The 12,527-nt window shown below is 40.5% G+C and overlaps 1 long non-coding RNA gene across 3 annotated transcripts in view; it reads right to left on the reverse strand.

Moving 5' to 3' along the window:
• Positions 1–12,527, reverse strand: part of LOC110300457 — a 47,596-nt gene that overhangs the window by 4,867 nt on the left and 30,202 nt on the right. For 2 of the 3 annotated variants that reach the window (XR_002378572.1, XR_002378571.1), the window contains exon 3: positions 977–1,069. The exons of the other annotated variant lie outside the window; for it this stretch is intronic. This is a non-coding gene — a long non-coding RNA (uncharacterized LOC110300457). The remainder of the gene's footprint in view (positions 1–976; positions 1,070–12,527) is intronic. 3 annotated transcript variants of the gene reach the window in all.

A 12,527-nucleotide genomic window follows, 5' to 3' on the forward strand; every position in this document is an offset into this window, starting at 1 on the left:
AAGCCAGTAAAGAACATCCCTCCATGGCCTCTGCATCAGCTCCTGCTTTCTGACCTGCTTGAGTTCCAGTCCTGACTTCTTTTGGTGATGGACAGCAGTATGGAAGTGTAAGCCGAATAAACCCTTTCCTCCCCAACTTGCTTCTTGGTCATGATGTTTTGTCCAGGAATAGAAACCCTGACTAAGACAGTGCCTTAGTATCCTCATGTAAATGTCATGGCGATATTTGCTAGGACAATTTAATCTTTTGTTTGTTTTTTTGAGACAGGGTCTTTCTATGGGGTACTGACTGTCCTGTAACTCACTATGTAGACCAGGCTGGCTTTGAATTCATGGAGAATCAGCTGCTTCTGTCTTCCAAATGCTTGGATTAGAGGTGTGAACTACCATGTCTGACAAGTCATTGTTAAATGAATTCATATAATTCTGGCTGGGGAAATGGCTCAGTGGAATAATTAAGTGCTGGCCATACATGCATGAGAACTGGAGTACAGCTTCCCATAACCCAAGGGGGCTAGATGAAACACCTGTGATTCTAGGTCCAGAAAGCTGAGAGAAGAGGACCCCAGGGGGAGCTGATAAGACTAGGTAGCTATGTTGGGGCTGGAGAGAGAACTCAGCAGTCAAGAGTGCATATGGCTCTTTTACACTTGTTCAGTTCAGTTCAGTTCAGTTCAGTTCAGTTCCCAGTACCCACATAAAGTGGCTCATAGCCACATGTAATTCAAATTAAGGGAATCAGATGTCCTCTTTTGGTTCCTATAGACACACACACACACACTTCAATGAAAACAGCAAGATGGCTTGAAAGGGAGGAGAACCCCATCAGGCTTGCCAGAGCCGTGTGTCTGACTCACACGCTCAGCTGTCTTCAGGACTGAGTCTGCATTAACGGGAAAGCAGCACACCAGGACCAGTACCCAGCAAACTCTTGTCTGCCTGCCTGGCCTCCTTTGCCCAGTGTACCTTCACAGACCTGGAAAGTTCCAGAAGGAGGCTTCTGCTTTACTCTAAGGCCCAAATCCATGCTCTAACTTGAAGTTCAGCTCAGGTTTGGTTGTGCAGTGCCCTATAAATTGGACATCAGACAGAAACAGTGACAAAATGCTAAGTTAAGTCCCCTGAAGACAAACGACAAGACCAGTTTTGAACTGGACTGTGGTGGGCGCATTCAAATTTGTTAGTTTTAAACTCATGTCCTTCATTCTCTGGAATATTACTGTCCAGTGGCACTACTGCACAGTACATCATACAACATAATTACTTTTAAAATTTTAATTAGCAGATGAGAACAGGAGACAAAAGATGAAGTTGGTAAGAAGTTAAATGTTACTTAGGACACCATGAGTAAGGTGAGTGGCCTGACAAAGAATCAGCCATAGCTTTTCCAGGAGTTCTCAACTGTGGCCCAGCATATGGGTATTAGGATGACTGCAAAAGTGGACACAGGCAAGGATAATGCGAAGTCCCCGGTGAAGAGGACGTCCTGAGTCCTCGGTAAAGCATGAGGTCAACTGGAAGCTTCAGAAACTGGTGATTAAATTACTAATTAGCAGAAATAGAAAGGTAGCTTGGTGTTTCCTATAGAAAATAGATTCAGGGACTGGAGATGTAGCTCAGGTGGCAGGACACTTGTCTAGTTTTCAAGAAGCTCTGATTTCAATACCAAAGAACTGAGTTAACCAGCAGTGGCCTCACATGCCCAGGTTCCTAGATCAGAAATTCAAACTGTGCTATATAAGAAATATAAAATCAGTGTGGCATACAGGAGACCTGCTTCATACAGACAAAACTAAATATGACTAAATATAACGAATTCTCCTGAGTATTACTCTCCTACTGTTGAGTAGGTGTCCATTTATTGATTTATTTTAAAGAAACATTTTGCAGAGAAAGCTGTACTGCCCTCATCACTGAGGCACCGTTCATAAAGCCCAGGATACATAAGCAAGGAGGGAGCCATCATAGAGGAACCAGGAAAAGAATGTGGAGTATATAAACAACAGTGACGTGGATACAGCTTGAGGGAAGTTTAATGATACAATAGTCTGAAATGGTAGTCATGTTAGAGCCTGCAGCCATGATGCTGAGCTGCAGGAGGCCTTAGCCCACAGCCACGGTAAAGAGAAGAAGAGAAGAAGCAGATGTCTAGGTCTCCTTTAAGGATAAAGGGTTGGGAGCATTCCCTCACAGGTCTAACACTATCGCTCAACAGATCCCAATGAGGAAATGCTTCTGCGCATCCTCCTGTGGCATAAAGACAAACACTGGCTTAGGGCTCAGAGTTTTCAGTGGGAGCTGCTTGATTCATCTTTGCTCTCTCCTGCAGGAAACACATTCATGGTGTTTAGAATAGGTCTGGCCCCCACAGGCTCATGTGTGTGAATGATTGGTCCATAAAAAAGTGGCACTATTAGGAGCATTGACCTTGTTGGATTAAGTTTGACCTTGTTGGGGGGGGAAATGTGTCATTGGGGTGGGTTTTAAGGTCTCTTATGTTCAAGTTATGCACAACGTGGCACATAGTCTCTTCCTGTTGCCTGCAGATCAAAATGCAGAACTCTCAGCTCCTTCTTTAGCATCCTGTTTGCCTGCACTCTGCCACTCTTCAAACCACGATGATAATAGACTAAACTTCCCAACTGTAAGCCAGACCCAATGAAGTGTTTTCCTTTACAAGAGCTGCTGGGGTCATGGTGTCTCTTCACAGCAATAGAAACCCTAACGAAGACAACATTTGGTTTATTCCTCAAAATGTCTGAAAGTACATGGAACTTTTTAATTCTGTCTCCTCAGCAATGTCAGAAGACATAAGTAAAATGTGACAGATACAGAACAAAACCCAGTGCATTCTCATCATGCTTGCAAGCTATAACCTACCTCAAAGGTATAAAATTCTGGATATTAGAGTGTAGTAGAAAAGATACAAGAGATGGAAGAGCCACAGGGGTGCACTTGGGAAGAATGCTCAATAGCTTAGCCAGGAATTTATGGTTGCAAAATACCTGAATATTTCAAAATAGCTGTCAGAGAAATTTTAAATGTTCCACATATGAAGAATGTCTGAGCTGGCACTCACCAACTCCCATCATCTGATCCCTATTCATCTCTAAGTGTACCCCAAAGACACACTGTCCTACATAAATGTGCATGGCAGTGTGTCTAAACATGTCTATCAAGTTACTACCAAAAGTCAGCCATTATCCTCTACTTATCAACCAAGCAGAAGGGAGTTGCTAAGTAGATTTAGAGGGGAGTTAGTCTCACCCAAGAACACAAGGTCTCCAGCATCACCTCCTTGTGGAGGGTCCTCTGAGCAGCATCTAGCTCCTGCTGCTCCTACCATATGAAGTCCACAGTTACATCCTCAAATGACCCCGATCCCTGCAATGACAGATTTCTCTTCAACCCAAGTACACTATGCCTTGGGAACAGAACATGATGCTTCAGTCTTCACTGTGGATGCACACACAAACAGCATCTTACAGAAGGTGCAGCTGGATTTGTACTCTGGCCTAGCTTAGTGTGTCTGTTGCTGTGGGAAAACAAAACAACAAGCTGGGCAAAAACAAACTGGGGAGTAAAGGTCTTTTTTTTTTTTTTTTTTTTTTCTATTACAAGTGACAGTCTGTCATCAAGGGAAGTCAAGGCTGGAACTCAAGGCAGTTCCTGAAGCAAAGACCCTAGAGGGTCTGAAGTGTGTCCCTGGAGTGGGCTTTGAGGTTTCAAATGCTCAAGCCAGGTCTAATGTCTATCTCTGTCTTCCTGCTGCCTGATGATCCAGATGGAGAGCTCTTAGCTCCTCTCTAGCACCATGTCTGCCTGCTGCCTCCATGCGCCCAGCCGTGATGATATTATGCTTAACTTTTGACCTGTAAGCAAGTCCTGACTAACTGTCTTGCTTTATAAGAGTTGCTGTGTTCATGGTGTCTCTTCACAGCAATAAAACCCTAACTAAGATGACATGATTACTCTTTGGGGACTATAAGCAAATATGCAAAGCTTCCTTAGCTTCCAAACAATATTTAACATGGAAAGCAAAATATTATGATTAATGTGATGAACTGCAGAAAGAAACCAGAACAATAATGTGCCTATTAATTTGGACATGCTTCAGGGAGTGGGGCAATTTAGTGACACTCTGGTACCAATGAATGGTTTCTTTTATTACTTTGATCAAATGCGCTTTTCTGTAGTGCAAGCCTGGAGAACTCCTGATCAGGGAGAAAATGTGACTCCTTTGGGCCACTTCAAGCCAGAAAGGTAATGAGCCTTGGCCAGAATTTCCTGCTCACATTAAAAGGGCAGTACAACAGCCAATAACTCATGAAGCTGCAGATATCCTGATCAGACAGCTAGCATGTGATGGAGCCACCAAACACAGTACAGCTGCCACAGCACCAGTTAGCCATGGTGGGTTTTGTAGTTGGGTAACAGCACTCAAGATATTGGCAGCTCCTCTCTGCAGTGGTCACTGTAGCAGCCATTTTCATATGTAGCAAACTTTTCAAAGAGGACCTTGCTTTGAATGTGGAAACAGAGAACACTGGAAAAATGAATGCAAAAAACTCTAGTAATCTAGCTCCTCATGTTTGCCCACAATGTAAAAAAAAGGAAATCATTGGGCTAAAGAGTGTCTCCACAAGTATGACAAGGATGATAAGCCTTTAAACTCCCAAGTGGGCAACCCCTAGCCTCAGATCATAAGTGGAAATTGATCCAGACAACACAAAATAAATCAGGCTTAAGGAAAAATTCAGTCATTCAGGAGGAGAAACAGGATTGAGTATAATGGAATTAAATATTTTAGCTTTATGGACAAGGTCATTATCAGAGGATAGATGTCTTATTTTTTTTGTTTTTTGTTTTTTGTTTTTGTTTTTTTTTTTTTTGAGACAGGGTTTCTCTGTGTAGCCCTGGCTGTCCTGGAACTCACTTTGTAGACCAGGCTGGCCTCGAACTCAGAAATCCGCCTGCCTCTGCCTCCCAGGTGCTAGGATTAAAGGCGTGCGCCACCACGCCCGGCAAGGATAGATGTCTTATGTTGACCTTATACATTGAAAACTATCTCTTTAGAGGCATTGTAGTAGACACTGGGGCAGATTATTCAGTTGTCAGTCAAGAACAATGGCTCCACACTGGCCAATGTCGAGAGGACTGCCTTCACACAGTATTGGAGGCCAACAGAATTCTTTAAAAAGTACTAATGTAGGCCTAGTGGTAGAGGTGCACACCTTTAATCTCAGAATTTGGGAGGTAGAAGCAGGTAGATCTGTGAATTGGAGCCCAACTTGATCTATAGAGTGAGTTCCAGGACAGCCACGGCTACACAGAAAAATCCTGTCTCAAAAAGCCACCCCCCCAAAAAAAACCCAAAGCTAAATCCCCCCAAACAAGCAAACAAACAAACAAGCCTACTGTCTTACATTGGACTGCCAAAGATTCTTTCTCTGGCACTGCAAAGCCTTGTATTATCTCAGGACTCTCATATAATCACATATTACAACAAATGCAAGCAGAGCTTACCACTGCAACTAATGAATCATACAGTAATTATGATACAAAAAGTATAACTCTCCCTAATTGGGGTCATGCTCATAGCTTTAGAGACTTGTTTTAAGGTAGTTAATGAGTATAATTCATGCTTTCTTGATGAAGAGACACTGAGGCCTGAGCAGCGGGCAGCTGGAGCTCGCTCCGACCCCTCCCTTCTCCAGAGGAACCTAGAGGACAGCACTGCAGACTTACAGGTCTGGCATGAGTAAGCAGTTAGGATAGCTGAATTCACATGGGTGGCTTCAAATTCAGATTATATAAACTAGCATATATTATATGAGTTAAATATAAATTATATACATGGAATATAATTTATATATGCTAATATATATTATATACAGTAAATAAAAGTCATATGGATTAAATATTAATTATACACTTTAGATGAAAAACTGTACATATTAAATATAAATTATACATGATGAAGAGTATGTGTATTTAATATAAATTATAACACTGAATATGATTTATATATATATTAAGTATACATTATATACAGATATACATATATGTATAAAAATCATATAATTAAATATTAAAGGAATACTTTAAATGAAAATTATATGTTAAAATATGAATTAAATATGAATACAATCTATAAAATATTAACTATAATCTAAATAAAATACATATTTTCACAGGTCCTCAAGGACAGGGAATTATGGAATGAGTCAATGGAGCTCTAAGAAAATCAGATATAGGGGGCTGGTGAGATGGCTCAGTGGTTAAGAGCACCGACTGCTCTTCCAAAGGTCCTGAGTTCAAATCCCAGAAACCACATGGTGGCTCACAACCATCCGTAATGAGACCTGATGCTCTCTTCTGGTGTGTCTGAAGACAGCTACAGTGTATTTACATATAATAAATAAATATTAAAAAAAGAAAATCATATATATATATATATTATAAAAAATGGTGGGAAGAAACGGGAGGTGTTTCATGTTGTTTCTCTTACATGCTATTGTGACTTCAAAGTTCTGAATTTTCACATTGATCAGTGGAGTTCTGCCAAGTTAATGGAACATTGGCAGTTTACACTTCAGTCAAAAGCTCAAGATTTTAATTTCCCTTTGGTTGTTTTCTGAATATACACTTAAAGATGCTTCATATCATACTAAAAACATCTCTGTTCAATCTGTATATCTATAGCTACAAACCTGTAGCTTTTATAACAGACAGCGTTAACTAAATTTCTAAACTATGGATTTCAATATAACACTAAATGCTAATGTATATCCTTTTGTAAACTAAAGTTCACATAAGCTTCAGGGAATCAGAGTCCTAAGACTTGGGCCTGCCTGCCACACAGATCAGATGAGCTCTAGGTAAGGATACCTGCCTGTTCTTGAAATGGGTTTTCCCTTGCTCTTGGGAATTTTTTACCTTTGACAATTGCTAGACACTTTTAATTTCTTTCTTTTTTTGTTTTCCAAGACAGGGTTTCTCTGTATAGCCCTGGCTGTCCTGGAACTCACTTTGTAGACCAGGCTGGCCTCGAGCTCAGAAATCCGCCTGCCTCCGCCTTCCAAGTGCTGGGATTAAAGGTGTGCGCCACCACCACCCAGCTGACACTTTTAATTTACGTTTCTAGCCTATATTTGTCCCAGCAGATTTCCACTGGGCTGACAGACTCCATTCAGGGATCAGCTGTGGAGCTGCTCAGTGCTGAACTTGCTGAAGGCTGATCTTAACCAGCTCAGCCAATGTGATTTCTCCTTGTCTTTCACCTGGATTAGTTAATCAGATGCTTTTGATAAATGCCCTATTGCCCAGACTTCGCCTAGCATTTAAGCCTTCCTGGGACCCTTTGCAACATCCTAATGTCAGCAGGAAGCAGATGCAGGAGAGAGATTCAGCATCCATCGACCCACTCTACAGGCTGAAATGCTAGGTCATACACTGGGCATACACTCTGCGAACAACTCCATGTCTCCTGTTAGATTTTATAATGGCTTATGCATCTTTGCTTCATGTGTTGATGGTTGGGCAAATGAATATTTCTATGTTTGGAGACTCGTTTAACCTGTGACAATTGTGCTATTAGTAATTGTATGGGTTCAGATTGATATCATGGGTAAATGTACTTGCCTGTGTTACCCCACTATATGAATTGTTGGTAGGGAAAATTAACATCACTCTGTATGGTTTTAGATTCAATGTAACTTGCTATGACTGTAATTTGACAAATTATGTATCTAACATTTTACAAGTACTTTCTGTTATGGTATTTAATCAGCCTTCATTTGTTATGCTTTCGGTTAATGTTTCAGAATCTTGGTAACCAGATAGAGGCTTGCAAGTGTTAGATGAAATTCAAAAAGCTTTGAGTAGGCCTAATAATTTCTCTAAAAGATGTTACGCCCCTGCAATTCAATGCTGTAAAAACTGCCTCTAAATCATTAGGACAATTAAGAAGAGCATGCATTCCTGGTCTTCAGTTAAAAATTGGCCTTTTCAGAAATTGCCTTGGATACTCTAATGGTTATAGGCTTAAGCCTATAATCATAAGATCAGAATGAGCTCATATATGACCAATATAAAAGGGATTTTTTTTTCTGGTAAGAATGATGTTTTGTAGTTGTGAAAATAGAGATCTGGCTGGTGTATTGAAATGAAATGTACAACAAGTTCCCGATAGAGGAACAGCCTTAGCCACATATAGACTGTCAGTAAAAAAGATTAAAGGTATCATTTACAGACTGAAAATCATTCAGTACTACAGTCAGTTCTGCTAGCGAGCAGAGAGCCCAGCACTCTCTATGATTGTTGATTATTTATGAGATACTCTGCTCGCCCTTTAGAGGCGCTGTCAGTAAAAATCAAAAGAGCATTATGCAGAGGCTGTAAAGATGTCATATTAGGAACTATAATCTTGTGTACATTTAAAAATTTTATAAACTTATCTTGAGGGTAATGATTATCTATAGTGCCTTTAAATCCTTTTGAACAAGCAACAATATGTACTATGCTGCTTTAATTAAGTATTTTGGTCTACATTAAAAGGCTGAGTAATGATGTCTGGTTCTTTGCCAAAATAAATCAGTCCTTGTTTTCTTCCAAGTATATCATATGGGTTACTGCCTCATAATATGGCAGGATATTACGTTTAGGAGATATCCTTGAGTGTATCAACATAAAAGGAGCTTTAATCACAAAATCCCAGGTGTATGAGTTGTATTAAAAATCAGCAGATGTAAAGGCAAAGAGTAATCTATATAAGTAACAAATTGTTTTTCAATAGCTCTTTCTACTTGTTGTAAGGCCAGCAATCCTTCTGAGCTTAAAGATCTAGGGGAGGTAGGATCAGGACTCCCTTAAGAATATCAAATAAAGGTTTCAANTCCCCTGTAGTAAACTTTAAATAGGGGCGAAGCCTATTGATATCACCTAACAGTTTTTGAAAATCATTTAAAGTTTTTAAGCTGTCCCTGTGAATAACTATCTTCTGGAGAAAAACAGCTTGATCTGTAAGTCTTTACCCAAATAATTATGAGGATCCTGAGTCTGTACCTTCTCAGGAGCTATCTGTAGTCCTTTATCAGCTAAGGCCTGTTGTAAATCTCTATACCATAAAAGCAGGTCCTGAGGATCTTTTCCCATTAACAAGACATCATCTGTGTAATGCATGATGTATATCCTTGGCCATTGCTGTCTTATAGGCTGAACGGCTTGTGCCACAAACTTTTGACATAAGGCAGGACTATTAGCCATGCCCTAGGGGAGAATTGTCCATTGATATCTTTTCATAGGTTCCTTAAAATTAATAGAAGGAACACTAAAAGCAAATCTTTCACAATCCTTAGGATGCAAAGGGATGGTAAAGAAACAATCCTTCAGATCTACCACAATTTTATATCCTTTAGGAATGGTTACCAGAGACGGAAGCCCAGGTTGTAAAGCTCCCATAGGTACCATGGTTTCATTAACCTTTCTTAGATCTTGTAACAATCTCCATTTACTGAATTTTTTTCTTGATAACAAATATTGGAGTATTCCAAGGAGACTGAGATTCTATTAAATGCCCTGCCTCTAATTGCTCCTGCACTAGCGAAGAGGCGGCTTCTATCTTTTCTTTAGATAAAGACCACTGGTCAACCCACACCGGAATATTATTAAGCCATTGAATTTTATTAGTATGGGATGCAGACAAGATAGTGGCCATTACGGAAAATATCCCAAGTCTCTTGTGTTAGAATGAGGCTTGGGAACTTCAAAAGTCTTAATACTTTGTTCTTCCTTCCTTAGCCCCTGACCAGGCAAAAATTCTTGTCTTAGCATCTGCTTAGTCACTGCCTCATTAGGACTACACATTATAAGGCCCATCTGTGACAAGAGATTTCTTCCTTAGAGGATAACAGGCAAATTTGACATAACATACGACTGAATTTGTCCTGAATTGCCTTCCTCCTCTTTCCATGTTAGCAATTTAGAGCTTTGTTTTGGGTTATTGGCATAACCAATTCCTTGGATGTGAGAAGTGTATCAGACAAAGGCCAAGTTGAAGGCCAATCTTGTCCCTTAATAATTGTTACATCAGCTCCAGTATCTATTAATCCTTCAAAGCTTTTCCCTTCAATTATTAATTTAAGGTTAGGTCTCTGACTAGTAATAGATTGAACCCAATACACATCAGAGGAACCAAAGCCACTCTGCCCTCTCTCATTCTTAACAAATCTGGATGATAGTGGATGCTCAACTAATATAAGTTAAGCAATTCTTTGATTAGCAGGTACAGTTATAATAACATGAGGGGGAGCAGCCATAATTTTAATTTCTCCCTCATAGTAATTATCTATAACACCTGGATAAATCTGCAGACCTTTTACAATAGAACTCTTCATCCTAAAAGAAATCCCCAAGTTTCTGTAGGTAAAGGTACAAAAACTCCTGTAGGCAGAGTTTGAACTCCCATTTCTGGGGTTAATACTGCATGGGTGGTGGACCTGAGGTCCAATCCTGCACTTCCTGGGGTTGCCCTGATAAGTTCAAAAGTAGATTTCCTTGGCAGAGCCGCAGCTTCATGGTCCCATAAGCTGCTTGCTGTGGGCTGGCTCCTCTTCTTGCTTCCTGACATGGGACGACCCTGAATATCTGTCTTAGATTTACAGCCTCTGGCCCAGTGGTTACCCTTCCTGCATCAAGGACAAACCCCTGGAGCATAGCCTGATTGCCCGCTCTCAGCACCTCTATTCCTAGGACAGTCATTTTTAAAATGACCCAAACTTCCACACTTAAAACATGCTTTATTCCCTCATTTCTGTGCAAGCATTGCTTGTACAGTGGTTCCTTGTAAAGCAGCGGCCAAGGCCAAGCCCTGATTATATGAAGACCTAATCTGCACAAAGACGAATATACCTGCTAAGTATGTCTGTCCTTTGTGCGGCCGAATAGCTGCAAAACAGGCTGTGTTAGCGTTCTCATAAACCAATTGCGTAATGAAAGGATTTCCCATTTGAGAATCTCCAAGGATTTTACTAGCTGCTTTTAACTGCCTATCCACAAAGTCCTGGAAAAGCTCACCAGGGGCCTGCCGAATACTGGTTAAATTTCATTAGTCGGTAATTGATTCCAAGCGCTGCGGGCAGCCATTGCAACCTGTGCATACACTCCAACAGGAAACCCAATCTAATTAGCATTGCCTTCAAGTTGACCTTCTCCTAAAAGCATGTTATTTTCCCAATCTGGGTTACCTGTCTGAGCATTCAAAGTGGCAGTTTTCTTACTGGCTTCTTGCCATTCAGAACTCCAATCTCCTGACAAAGTAGGCTTACTTAGAGTCTTTCAATCTTGGGGGGTTAAATGTGACTCCATTATAGTATCCAATAGTGCTTGTGTAAAAGGAGCTGTAGGACTACACTGTGCCACAGCTGTTATTAACTCCTTTATCACCTTGAACTCCAAAGTCTGACTCTATTGTTCTGCTGGTCAATGATCTCAACTACAGGGAAAGATAGCACGTCAGATGTATCTTGCCCTTTCCCATGAACCTGACTCACAGCTTTTTCTAGCAGAGTGATTGGTATATCTCAGACTAGCTGTTCTTCCCTGTATTTGACATTTTTTTTTATAGCTCCTATAGCTCGTTAGTCAATTTCTACAACTTAATTTCAAACTTTAATTTACTTAGTTGCATGTCCATTTGAGTAGTATCTTCTACAGTAGAGGCCATAGGTAGAGCAGAAGGTTCACAAAGAGGCCAGTCCTCGTCTTGGTGGCTCCTTTTTCTGAATGAGCTTCTTTGTCTAATGTTAACTCACCATTGGTATCTCTATACCTTTCTTTTTTTTTCTTTTCTTTTTTAAAGATTTATTTATTATTATATCTAAATACACTGTAGCTGTCTTCAGATGCACCAGAAGAGGACATCAGATTTTATTACGGATGGTTGTGAGCCACCATGTGGCTGCTGGGATTTGAACTCAGGACCTTCAGAAGAACAGTTGGTGCTCTTAACCACTGAGCCATCTCTCCAGCCCTCTTTATACCTTTCTAATTTAGGGTTGAGAGGGTGCTTTTCTGAGAAAGTCCTCTCTGGCAGGCATTCTTCCTGAGATTCTTCAAGCTTTCCCTGGGCACTATCTGATACCTGGGAGGTCTCTTCATCAATAGCATCTTTTATGAGTGCCCAGAGGCAGAGGGTAAAATTATTACCTTGGTGTTTCTCAGAGCTTCTCCAGGTTCTTTTATCTAAAGTTCTCTCTCCTCTGAACCTTGGGCAGCAAGAATCTATCTGATCTGAAAAATCTTTTAACAATTGTTCTTCAAACCTTACTCCTCTCGCCTGAAGCAACTCTTGAAGGCTGCAGACAAATGCCTGTTTGGAATTTTCTAATTCCATTTTCTACTGTCAACTCCTAAGTGGAATCGCCGGGTCAATGCTGTCCCAACTTAGCCCATATCCTTTCACACCTACACCAACTGAAGAAGTATTAAAAAAGTATAGCAAAGTAAAAACAAAATTCGAGGCTTTT

Source organism: Mus caroli, chromosome 8 (assembly GCF_900094665.2).
Source record: "Mus caroli chromosome 8, CAROLI_EIJ_v1.1, whole genome shotgun sequence".
Classification (NCBI taxonomy): domain Eukaryota; kingdom Metazoa; phylum Chordata; class Mammalia; order Rodentia; family Muridae; genus Mus; species Mus caroli.